Source organism: Schistocerca americana, chromosome 1, assembly GCF_021461395.2.
Source record: "Schistocerca americana isolate TAMUIC-IGC-003095 chromosome 1, iqSchAmer2.1, whole genome shotgun sequence".
In the NCBI taxonomy this organism is placed as follows: Eukaryota; Metazoa; Arthropoda; class Insecta; order Orthoptera; family Acrididae; genus Schistocerca; species Schistocerca americana.
Window position 1 is genome coordinate 1,212,889,556 of NC_060119.1, and position 12,097 is coordinate 1,212,901,652.

At 45.8% G+C, this 12,097-nt stretch overlaps 1 protein-coding gene and 1 non-coding gene across 2 annotated transcripts in view; both read left to right on the forward strand.

The window, feature by feature from the left end:
- The window catches only part of LOC124619829, a 1,389,509-nt gene that overhangs the window by 283,123 nt on the left and 1,094,289 nt on the right, over window positions 1-12,097 (forward strand). The window lies entirely within an intron of this gene.
- Trnas-cga lies at window positions 7,819-7,893 on the forward strand. Its single transcript has one exon. It is a non-coding gene; the product is annotated as a tRNA-Ser (tRNA).

Genomic DNA, 12,097 nt, shown 5'->3' on the forward strand with positions numbered 1-12,097 from the left:
GATTCCGTAGAAATACTGGAACTCGTGAGGCAATACTGACCTTACGACTTATCTTAGAAGAAAGATTAAGGAAAGGCAAACCTACGTTTCTAGCATTTGTAGACTTAGAGAAAGCTTTTGACAATGTTGACTGGAATACTCTCTTTCAAATCCTAAAGGTGGCAGGGGTAAAATACAGGGAGCGAAAGGCTATTTACAATTTGTACGGAAACCAGATGGCAGTTATAAGAGTCGAGGGACATGAAAGGGAAGCAGTTGTTGGGAAGGGAGTAAGACAGGGTTGTAGCCTCTCCCCGATGTTATTCAATCTGTATATTGAGCAAGCAGTAAAGGAAACAAAAGAAAAATTCGGAGTAGGTATTAAAATCCAAGGAGAAGAAATAAAAACTTTAAGGTTCGCCGATGACATTGTAATTCTGTCAGAGACAGCAAAGGACTTGGAAGAGCAGTTGAATGGAATGGATAGCGTCTTGAAAGGAGGATATAAGATGAATATCAACAAAAGCAAAACGAGGATAATGGAATGTAGTCGAATTAAGTCTGGTGATGCTGAGGGAATTAGAGTAGGAAATGAGACACTTAAAGTAGTAAAGGAGTTTTGCTATTTGGGGAGCAAAATAACTGATGATAGTCGGAGTAGAGAGGATATAAAATGTAGACTGGCAATGGCAAGGAAAGCATTTCTGAAAAAGAGAAATTTGTTAACATCAAGTATAGATTTAAGTGTCAGGAAGTCATTTCTGAAAGTATTTGTATGGAGTGTAGCCATGTATGCAAGTGAAACATGGACGATAACTAGTTTGGACAAGAAGAGAATAGAAGCTTTCGAACTGTGGTGCTACAGAAGAATGCTGAAGATTAGATGGGTAGATCACATAACTAATGAGGAAGTATTGAATAGGATTGAGGAGAAGAGAAGTTTGTGGCACAGCTTGACCAGAAGAAGGGATCGGTTGGTAGGCATCAAGGGATCACCAATTTAGTATTGGAGGGCAGCGTGGAGGGTTAAAATCGTAGAGGGAGACCAAGAGATGAATACACTAAGCAGATTCAGAAGGATGTAGGTTGCAGTAGGTACTGGGAGATGAAGAAGCTTGCACAGGATAGAGTAGCATGGAGAGCTGCATCAAACCAGTCTCAGGACTGAAGACCACAACAACAACAGTGGTTACACGAGAATAACATCCCTGTAATGTACTGGCCTGCACAGAGACCTGATCTGAATACTGTAGGACACCTTTGGGATGTTTTGGAACGCCGACTACGTGCCAAGCCTTACCGACCGACATCGATACCTCTCCTCAGTGGAGCACTCCGTGAGGAATGGGCTGCCATTCCCCAATGAAACTTTGCAGCACCTGATTGAACGTATGCCTGCGAGAGTGGAAGCTGTCATCGGTGCTAAGCCCGGGCTAAGCTGTCACCGGTGCTAAGGGTGGGAAACCCCATACTCAGTTCCAGCGTTACCGATGAGGGCGCCTTGAACTGGTAGGTCATTTTCAGCCAGGCGTCCGGATACTTGTGATCACATAGTGTATACAGACTGAAGCGACGAGTGAAAATTTGAATCAAGGCCAGAATTAAAACCCGTGTCGTCTCCTTTCTAAGTAGGTGCGTGAGCCGCAAAGCAACCTCGGCACAGTCATTCACACACCTGCACAGATTATCCTGGCACGCAAATCTCCTCCATCCAGGCGCAGACGCCTGGTGCCGCACAGCCCCACAAACCTTCCAATAAGCTTTAGTATTACTGATATGCAGAACCGATGGTACATCGGGCTACAAAGATGGCCCAACAAACTATTATGCAGGTGGTCGTAATATTTTAGCTCGTCAGTGAACAGGCAAATGAAGATGAAACTTAGTCTAACGTCCCATCGACGAAAGGGTCATTAGAGATGGAAGATAAGCTCGGATATGGACAAGACAGATTTAGGGAAATCACGGAAAATTTAAATCCGGATGACCCTAAGGCAGGGCCGGCCAAACGTTGCACAGTGTGCAGACGTGCGGAAGTGCACATGTGCGCACGTGTGCGACAGCGACATCTGTTATTAGACATGTGTCCTAAATGAGCGGCGGCGGCTCCACTTCCCTGTTTATGTGGTACAAGCAAGAGCGCAACGTACCTAGTCTCGTTTACCCCTGGGAACCATAGCCTTAACAGAGAAGTACTGAGAAATAGCAGGTACTGTGAAAAAGCAAAGGACGGGAGATCCATGTACTCAGTCGTTTAAAAATGACTGAGAACTGCAATTCTTTTTTGTAGCCGTTGGTGAAACCTCACAGTGTTTGCTATGCCGCCCAATAATAGGCGGCCAGGGTAAGTTTTCAATTGAAAGACACTACAATACATATCACAAAGACGAGTGTAGTGTACTCAAGAGTGAAGAACGGCAAGCAAAATTAAGTGTCCTTAAGAAAATGGATGAGACACATCAACTCGATTATCATTTCTCATGACCAGTGATAAACGTGTTTGGATTTATTCCTTTCATAATTAAAAATTATTGTTTACTAACTGAGCATTATTGCCTCATTCTGCTCCATGTTACATTATTATCAGGAAAGTTGGTCATTAAACCGATTGTTCCAATGTATACTTACATTTAGCTTTTTTTTATGTGTGAAGGGCTAAGCTCAGCTGAAGTCGATAAAGCGTAAAATTCATCTAATTGTCGGTTATTATGCAGATATCAGACGGAGCTGATGAAAGATGTAGCAATAGTGGTATTGAAATAACAGGCGATCATGGAGAGGTCTGCGATTATCATTCTGTTCAGAGGTCAGTGAGACGGAAATTACGTGGGTGTAACTGAGGGCACCGAGAATTAGTTATAGGAAACCTTGCATTAGTTTAATGTTATTTGAAATCATGAATAAGGTTCGTTGGAAGCCGCTAAGTGCTCTCTTTCTTAAATACTAGATCAAAAACATTACTCGTATTTACGTGCCGTCAGTCAAGCTGCCTGTTGTTAACTGTATTACTTGTCTTACTGGGTTAAACTGTTAACATAAACGTAGACGTCTCAATGAGTAGACTGTGACAGTATTTTAAATGTTTAATACGCGAAATACCTTCCCATGGTTGGCTTGCAAGCTGTGGAAAGAGCACTAGAATGCGCCGGTACAGAGTATCCCAGCAAGCGGGTAAAGCGACATCTGTGCGTAGAAGCATGCACTACATGAACGCTGACGGCTGCGGCGTGCACGCTGTGACCCGGAAGTTGCACATGTGCAGGAGCACCGCACGTGTGCAAAATTTCTGGCTGGCCCTGCCCTAAGGACATTAGAAGCAAGGTCCTCCCGAATACGGACGCAATGTTTTCTGTGTTACATCGTTCGGCTATTGCATGGCTCGAACCCCCACTAAGAACACTTCTCGCTCTTCAGTAAGACTGTAGCCATCTGACTGTTGTGTACATGGCTGTTGATGTTTACTGAGTGCAGGAGCGCCGCACAGTAATAATCAGGCCCTGATATTCTTTTAAATGTTTGCGTTGCAAACTGGCGCCAGTAATCGAACATTATAAGCCACCAAGAGTCTGTTGAACAGATTCCGACAGCCGCCCCCACATGCGGGGGCGTTTCCACTTTGCACTGCCCTACCCATGCGCCCACCGGCACGTGAAGCGGCGCCTCTTTAAACTGGAGGCTCGTTGATCCCGCGGCGCGGCGGGGTGACGGCCCGTGTTATTACTGTGCGCCTGCTCTCCTCATTTCACACCGCACCGCACTCGCCGCCATCGATTTAGTATCAGCCGGCGTTAGTCTCTCCGCAGCGGCCGATTTAATCCCAGATTGCGGGGGCAGAGCTCAGCCCGTTGCCGCCATAAAGCGTCGTAAAGTGCGTGTCCTCGAGGCGTGGCCGTATTTTAGGACCCACCCACGTCAGCCTTCGCTTCAGTTACTCAACAGCTCATCGCCTGTACGAAAGGCTAAAGCATATAACAACTTCTGATCCTCTCTCCTAGCTGGAAGCATAGAAACTTACAGTGCAGTCGCCGATACGAATGGGTTTTTTTTTTTCCTGGTCATCAGTCTACTGACTGGTTTGATGCGGCCCGCCACGAATTCCTTTCCTGCGCTAACCTCTTCATCTCAGAGTAGCACTTGCAACCTACGTCCTCAATTATTTGCTTGACGTATTCCAGTCTCTGTCTTCCTCTACAGTTTTTGCCTCCTACAGCTCCCTCTAGTACCATGGAAGTCATTCCCTCATGTCTTAGCAGATGTCCTATCATCCTGTCCCTTCTCCTTATCAGTGTTTTCTACATATTCCTTTCCTCTCCGATTCTGCGTAGAACCTCCTCATTCCTTACCTTATCAGTCCACCTAATTTTCAACATTCGTCTACAGCACCACTTCTCAAATGCTTCGATTCTCTTCTGTTCCGGTTTTCCCACAGTCCATGTTTCACTACCATACAATGCTGTACTCCAGACGTACATCCTCAGAAATTTCTTCCTCAAATTAAGGCCGGTATTTGATATTAGTAGACTTCTCTTGGCCTGAAATGCCTTTTTTGCCATAGCGAGTCTGCTTTTGATGTCCTCCTTGCTACGTCCGTCATTGGTTATTTTACTGCCTGGGTAGCAGAATTCCTTAACTTCATTGACTTCGTGACCATCAATTCCGATGTTAAGTTTCTCGCTGTTCTCATTTCTACTACTTCTCATTACCTTTGTCTTTCTCCGATTTACTCTCACACCATACTGTGTACTCATTAGACTGTTCATTCCGTTCAGCAGATCATTTAATTCTTCTTCACTTTCACTCAGGATAGCAATGTCATCAGCAAATCGTATCATTGATATCCTTTCACCTTGTATTTTAATTCCACTCCTGAACCTTTCTTTTATTTCCATCATTGCTTCCTCGATGTACAGATTGAAGGGTAGGGGCGAAAGGCTACAGCCTTGTCTCACACCCTTCTTAATACGAGCATTTCGTTCTTGATCGTCCACTCTTATTATTCCCTTTTGGTTGTTGTACATATTGTATATGACCCGTCTCTCCCTATAGCTTACCCCTACTTTTTTCAGAATCTCGAACAGCTTGCACCATTTTATATTGTCGAACGCTTTTTCTAGGTCGACAAATCCTATGAAAGTATCTTGATTTTTCTTTAGCCTTGCTTCCATTGTTAGCCGTACCGTCAGAATTGCCTCTCTCGTCCCTTTACTTTTCCTAAAGCCAAACTGATCGTCACCTAGCGCATTCTCAATTTTCTTTTCAATTCTTCTGTATATTAATCTTGTAAGCAGCTTCGATGCATGAGCTGTTAAGCTGATTGTGCGATAATTCTCGCACTTGTCAGCTCTTGCCGTCTTCGGAATTGTGTGGATGATGCTTTTCCGAAAGTCAGATGGTATATCGCCAGACTCATATATTCTACAGACCAACGTGAATAGTTGTTTTGTTGCCACTTCCCCCAATGATTTTAGAAATTCTGATGGAATGTTATCTATCCCTTCTGCCTTATTTGACCGTAAGTGCTCCGAATGGATAACCTATAGTATATTTTACGTGTTACAGAAGTTATGTTACTGAGCAATTTCCAATCTCGTCTGCTTTTCTTTCGATTTTCCCCATTAAGTGGCACATCAAAAATTGAAATTATTGTTTTCCCTTTTCTTCACTTGTCACTGATTCTGGATAGCCAGTCTCTGATTTCTTTTTTTCTCCCTCGTTCCTCCATAACAGTCTTAAACCTTTTTGTACTCGTCTCAACATGACTGAACATTTATCTGTCGAATCTCAAACAATACCTTACATGGAATAACACTTTTACATGTTTCTATTAGTAAATGCTCTTTTTGCGATGGTTTCTTACGTTTTGTTCTGGGAGAAGATATAAAGTTTTTAAAGTTTGCCAAGGACATTGTAAATCTGCAAGAGACGTAAGGTTGATGAGTCAACAAAAAAAAAAACAAAAAAAAAAAAAAAAAAAAAAAAAAAAAAACTGGCATAGAGACCTCAGAGCGTCGTGCACCATCCTGAAATTTATTTTCCGTTTCAGCACACTCCCCTTGCAAATTTAAGCACTAATCCCGCCACTGGACAAAGCGTTAAAACCCTAAAGTATTTTGGCAGCGTTCGCATCTAACGAATGACCTCTCGGGATAAAACAAATTTGTTTCCTTAAAGTGCTTCCAGCCACAAAATGGTTCAAATGGCTCTGAGCACTATGGGACTTATCATCTATGGTCATCAGTCCCCTAGAACTTAGAACTACTTAAACCTAACTAACCTAAGGACATCACACAACACCCAGCCATCACGAGGCAGAGAAAATCCCTGACCCCGCAGGGAATCGAAAGCGGGAACCCGGGCGTGGGAAGCGAGAACGCTACCGCACGACCACGAGATGCGGGCTTCCACCCACAAGAGCGTGCGTCTTTGGAGGCAGCGAAGTGTCGCTACAAAGGGAAGCAATGTGCCATCACTGGGTAACCATGGCGGCCAGGACACTCCTTATTTCTTTCTTTCTTTCCTGTATCCATTCGAACAAAAATTTCCATTAAGCACAGTACTAACCATGTACGGGACGAATTTTGCTATCCACGTGCTCTGTCAATAGTCCATCGGCTCACAAAAATTGTACTGTTCTAGTTGGGTACAAACTCGTAGCAGGCCTGCCATCTAGCTCTGTATTCTGTATAGTGTATTTAAATAGGGAACCAAGAAACGACGGAGAGGCTTCGTCCCGCTGTAGCCGTCAGTGGTTCACAGCCCAGCAACAGGCTACAGCAGTCCACCCACCCCACTGCCGCCCCACAGCGAACAAAGGGTTACTGTGCGGTTCGGGCCCCAGTGAAACCTCTCCCCCCCCCCCCCCCCCCCCCCAGAGGGAACGTCTCATTCTAGATGAGTGTAACCTCAGTGGTTACGTGGTAGAGTAATTATGGTGTACGCGTACATGGAGAGAATTTGTGCAGCAATCGCCGACGTAGTGTAACTGGGGCAGAATAAGAGGAACCAGCCCACATTCGCCGAGGCAGATGGAAAACCGCCATAAAACCATCCACAGGCTGGTCGGCACACCGGACCACGACACTAAGCCGCCGGGCGGATTGATGCCGGGAACCGGCACGCCTTCCCGCTCGGGAAGCAGCGCGTTAGACTAGGTCTGACTTCGGATCCATTAATCATTGACCGCGGAATACTTTGTACGAGATACCTTCCAAGCGACATGTGCTGCCACCTGCTAGATACGCGTAGCCGTGAAATTTAAAACCATACGCTGTATTCCGGCGTTTGCGACTTATTTATTGACTTTCCTTGTATTTGATGGATGACGAATGAACCTTGTTTTCAAAAGAGGTTTCGTAATTAAAAGTAAAGTAAAGGTAATGAAGTGTAATCGAATTAACTAAAGTGTTGGATGGATTAGATTATGAAGTTTGGCGCTAAAAGTAGTATTTGGCCAGGAAACTAACTGAAAACGGAGAAATAAAGAGGATTCAGGGTTCAGGGTGGCAATACCATGAAAATCGTTTCTGAAAAAGAAAAATTTGTTTATATGGAATAAAAAATAAGTATTTGGAAGTATTTTCCGAATTACATGGAGTGCAATCTTGTAAGGAAGTGAAACCTGGACGATAAATACTGCAAACAAGAGGGGAATAGAATGAGATTTTCACTCTGCAGCGGAGTGTGCGCTGATATGAAACTTCCTGGCAGATTAAAACTGTGTGCCCGACCGAGACTCGAACTCGGGACCTTTGCCTTTCGCAGGAGAGCTTCTGTTAAGTTTGGAAGGTAGGAGACGAGGTACTGGCAGAAGTAAAGCTGTGAGTACCGGGCCTGAGTCGTGTTTCGATAGCTCAGTTGGTAGAGCACTTGCCCGCGAAAGGCAAAGGTCCCGAGTTCGAGTCTCGGTCGGGCACACAGTTTTAACCTGCCAGGAAGTTTCAAGAGGGGAATAGGTTTTGTTTTTGACTGTGGGACTACAAAAGAAGCCAACGGCCTTGCCACAGTGGTCACGCCGATTCCCTTCAGTTCACCGAAGTTAAGCGCTGTCGGGCTTGGCTAGTACTTTGGTGGATCACCGTCCAGGCTGCCGAGCGCTGTTGGCAAGCCCGGTGCACTCTGACACTATGAGGCCAACTGAGGAGCTACCTGACTGAGAAGTAGCGGCTCCCGTCACGAAAACTGACAACGGCCGGGAGGGCGGTGTGCTGACATCGCGCCCCTCCACTTCCTCTTCCAATGCCGCCTCTAGGATGAGGGTGACGCGTTTGTCGGTCATGACCGTTGGGTCTTCCGAGACCCGTTCGGATGGTGTTTAGACGTAACAAAAGTATGCTGCAGGTTGGTTGGGTCGATCGGGTAACTAATGCGTCGAATCAGAGAGAAAAAGCGCTTTACACTGATGTGGCCAAAGGTACGGAATTGTTTCTAATATTTTGCCGTACCTCATTTTACCCGACCTGTTCGATGTGGCAAGGACTCAACAAGTCATTGGAAGTCCACAGCAGAAATATTGAGCCATACTGCCTCTGTTGCCGTCCACAATTGCGGAAATGTTGCTCGTGCAGGATTTTGTGCACGAATTGACCTCCCGATTATGTCGCATAAATGATCTATGGGATTCGTGTCGGGCGATCTGGATCGCAGGATCATTCGCTCAAATTGCCTAGAGAGTTCTTCAAACCAATCGCGAAAAATTGTGGCCCAGTGACATCTCGCATTGTCACCCACAAAAATTCCATCGTTGTTTTGGGAACATGAAGCCCACGAATGGCTGCATATGGTCACCAAGTATCCAAGGAGAACCCTTTCCAGTCAGCGATCGGTTGCATGCAAAACAGCCCACAACGTTATGAAGCCACCAAAAGCCGATTTCTGCGGTTGTTTCACGCGGTGTTTCCGCAGCTCGTGGTCGTGCGGTAGCGTTCTCGCTTCCCGCGCCCGGGTTCGATTCCCGGCGGGGTCAGGGATTTTCTCTGCCTCGTGATGACTGGGTGTTGTGTGATGTCCTTGAGTTAGTTAGGTTTACGTAGTTGTAAGTTCTAGGGGACTAATGACCATAGACGTTAAGTCCCATAGTGCTCAGAGCCATTTTTTTCATGCGGTGTTGCTTGTCTGTTAGCACTGACACGCTACGCAAACCAAATACTCTCGCACGTAAAGTGAAGGCCCTCGGCCACTCCGCTGTCCGTGGTGAGAGGTAACGTTTGAAATTTTGTATTCTCGGCACACTCTTGAAACTTTGGATGTCGGACTATTAATTACTATTGAACGGTCATAATCACGTCGGCGAACTTTTCACCTGAAGTGCCTGAGAACAAATACCAGTTCCGCCGATGCACTGTCCTTTTATACCTCGTATCGCTGTCGCACGACTTACGTAACCTCAGTGTGTGACACAACGTGACAAAAAGAAGCAATAAGTGGATAGGACCCATCCTCACGCATCTAGAAACAGTTTCTAACGGAAGGAAGTCTGGAGTGTAAAAATTGTAGAGTGCGACCACAGCTTGAGTATATAAAGTTTATGTAGGTTGCAATAGTTGAGATTAAGAGACTTGTATGGAATAGACCAGTGCGTAGAGCTTCATTAAAGCTTCGTATGAAGTGATAACTACAAAAACAACAACAGAATGAGATTTTCACTCTGCAGCGGAGTGCGCGCTGATATGAAACTTCCTGGCAGATTAAAACTGTGTGCCGGACCGAGACTCGAACTCGGGACCTTTGCTTTTCCCTTGCAGAGTGAAAAATCTCATTCTGGAAACATCCCCCAGGCTGTGGCTAAGCCATGTCTCCGCAATATCCCTTCTTCCAGAAGTGCTAGTTCTGCAAGGTTCACAGAAGAGGTTCTGTGAAGTTTGGAAGGTAGGAAACGAGATACTGGCAGAACTGAAACTGTGAGGGCGGCTCGTGAGTCGTACTTGGGTAGCTCAGTTGGTAGGGCACTTGCCCGCGAAAGGCAAAGGTCCCGAGTTCGAGTCTCAGTCCGGCACACAGTTTTAATCTGCCAGGAAGTTTCACAACAGCTGAAGCTCGGGTGTATGATTTTTATTAATTCCGTAAAGTCAACAGCGCGTACAAGATTATCTTGCCAGATAAACACTAGTATTGTGAGTGTTTTGTTTTATTTGATAAGATCACACGAATGAATCGAAGTTGGAAATATTCCAAGGACAGGTGCGATGTTTTGTACTGGCTCTGATGAGCGCCCTGTGAGTTGGCAAACCTTCATTCGCAACCACTCTGTCCGCCTGGGCGCCGCCCCGTTATCTGTGGAGGCGCTGTACGGCGCGTGGGCGCGGTTTTGCACTGTGCGTGCCCAATTCAGCTTCCGTCACGCCCTGCTTCACACACACACGCACACACGTGCACGCACCCCGATCTGCGCAGCCATGCCCTCAGCTAAGAGAGACAATCAGCGACCTGCTTCCTTCGCCCACTGCTGCCAACCATAAACGACTTGCTGCCGTTGGCTGGACGGACCGTAGCATCGTGGGTAGATTTGGCAGTTCGCAACGGGACAAGCAGGTACGTTAATATTCTCAGAGTTCTGTCCCTGTCCAATGATGATTTAATACAATTTAAGACCATATACTGGTGGTAAAAGTGGCCCGGACTAGCGGATTCGATTGGACGAGAATTTGTGGTAGCATTAACGCAGAAGGAAAAGACCTACAATTTACTTCCAACAGAATGGAGCAACTGCCCGTACAGCCGGCCGAACCTTGGAGCACATTTACACAGTCTTCACGCCTGACACAGTTGTTAGCAGAGGTCAGTCTCGGCGCGGCCCTAGCTGGTCACCTGGCCTGTCAGTGCCCAGTGACTTAAGAATGGGAAGCCCTCAAGTCCAAGGTGTGTAGTGACAACCCTCATTCCTCAAGAACTGCAACAGAACATTTCGGATGAGATTGCAACAGTTCCAACAGTCCGCTTTCATCAGTTTGCCGCCGGCCGCGGTGGTCTCGCGGTTCTAGGCGCTCAGTCCGGAACCGCGCGACTGCTACGGTCGCAGGTTCGAATCCTGCCTCGGGCATGGATGTGTGTGATGTCCTTAGGTTAGTTAGGTTTAAGTGGTTCTAGATTCTAGGGGACTGATGACCACAGATGTTAAGTCCCATAGTGCTCAGAGCCATTTGAACCATTCAATTTGCCGACCAGGTCCCGAAATTGCCAAGAGATGAATGGTGGTCACTTTCAAGATCTGCTATACTCAGGTTAGTACTGTAGTTCCTTTCCTCTATTGCGTTTCTTTGTATACTGAAACTCTGCTCTCTGGGTCACTTTTATTTGCCTTACCCTGTATTTTGTTGACACCCAAAGAGGAAATGGGGCGCGTTTGAGAAAATATACAACAATCGACGCTTCCTTCAACCGTCCATGCCCCGACACGGGTACAGAGACCACATAGAGCAAAAAGAAGAGCTCCCACATGCAGATTCCACATCCATTTTTGTCAAGTGCCATGTCATGTCAACGACCGATCAGCAATTCGTTTGCTTGTGCCAGTACAAAGTGTGGAACTGAACCCTCAAAAAACAAGCATCTATAGACAGAACAGCCACCCGTCCAATCCGGTTGCACATCTCTTTTCAGGTCCCAAGCACCATAGTCATAAATAGGGTATCAGTATATGACACAGTATGTGATTACTTCTAACCCAGAAAACGCCGATGTAAGCCTCTAACTCGCATCAAATCAGTGGAAAAAATTCAGATGAAGTTGGTGACTTCAAGCTGGAATGTGTTTCATAGTTTTCTGCGTCACCTCAACACGGCGTAGAAGACGCACTTATGAGCAGAAAAGCGATTGTGCACCGCAGTGGGTGAGTAAACTTGGTAGACAACGGAGTGCGGTGTTTAAGTTATTATTATTACTTTCTACGATGAAGTACTTATTATGTAGTAATATTTGTTACCATCGCGTTATTTACGACTTCATTTTTTGCTATCCAACATTCAGTTAAGTGCTAAGCCTTTTTGGTGGTACCGTCTAACGTTCTATCCCATTGAGCAGCATTCGTGTCATTACTGTTGGAAGCCACTCCAGTATGATTTTTTATTTAGCTGCCAGGGATTGCAGATGTCTTTTCTTTACTTTTAATTTATCCTGTGTTGGT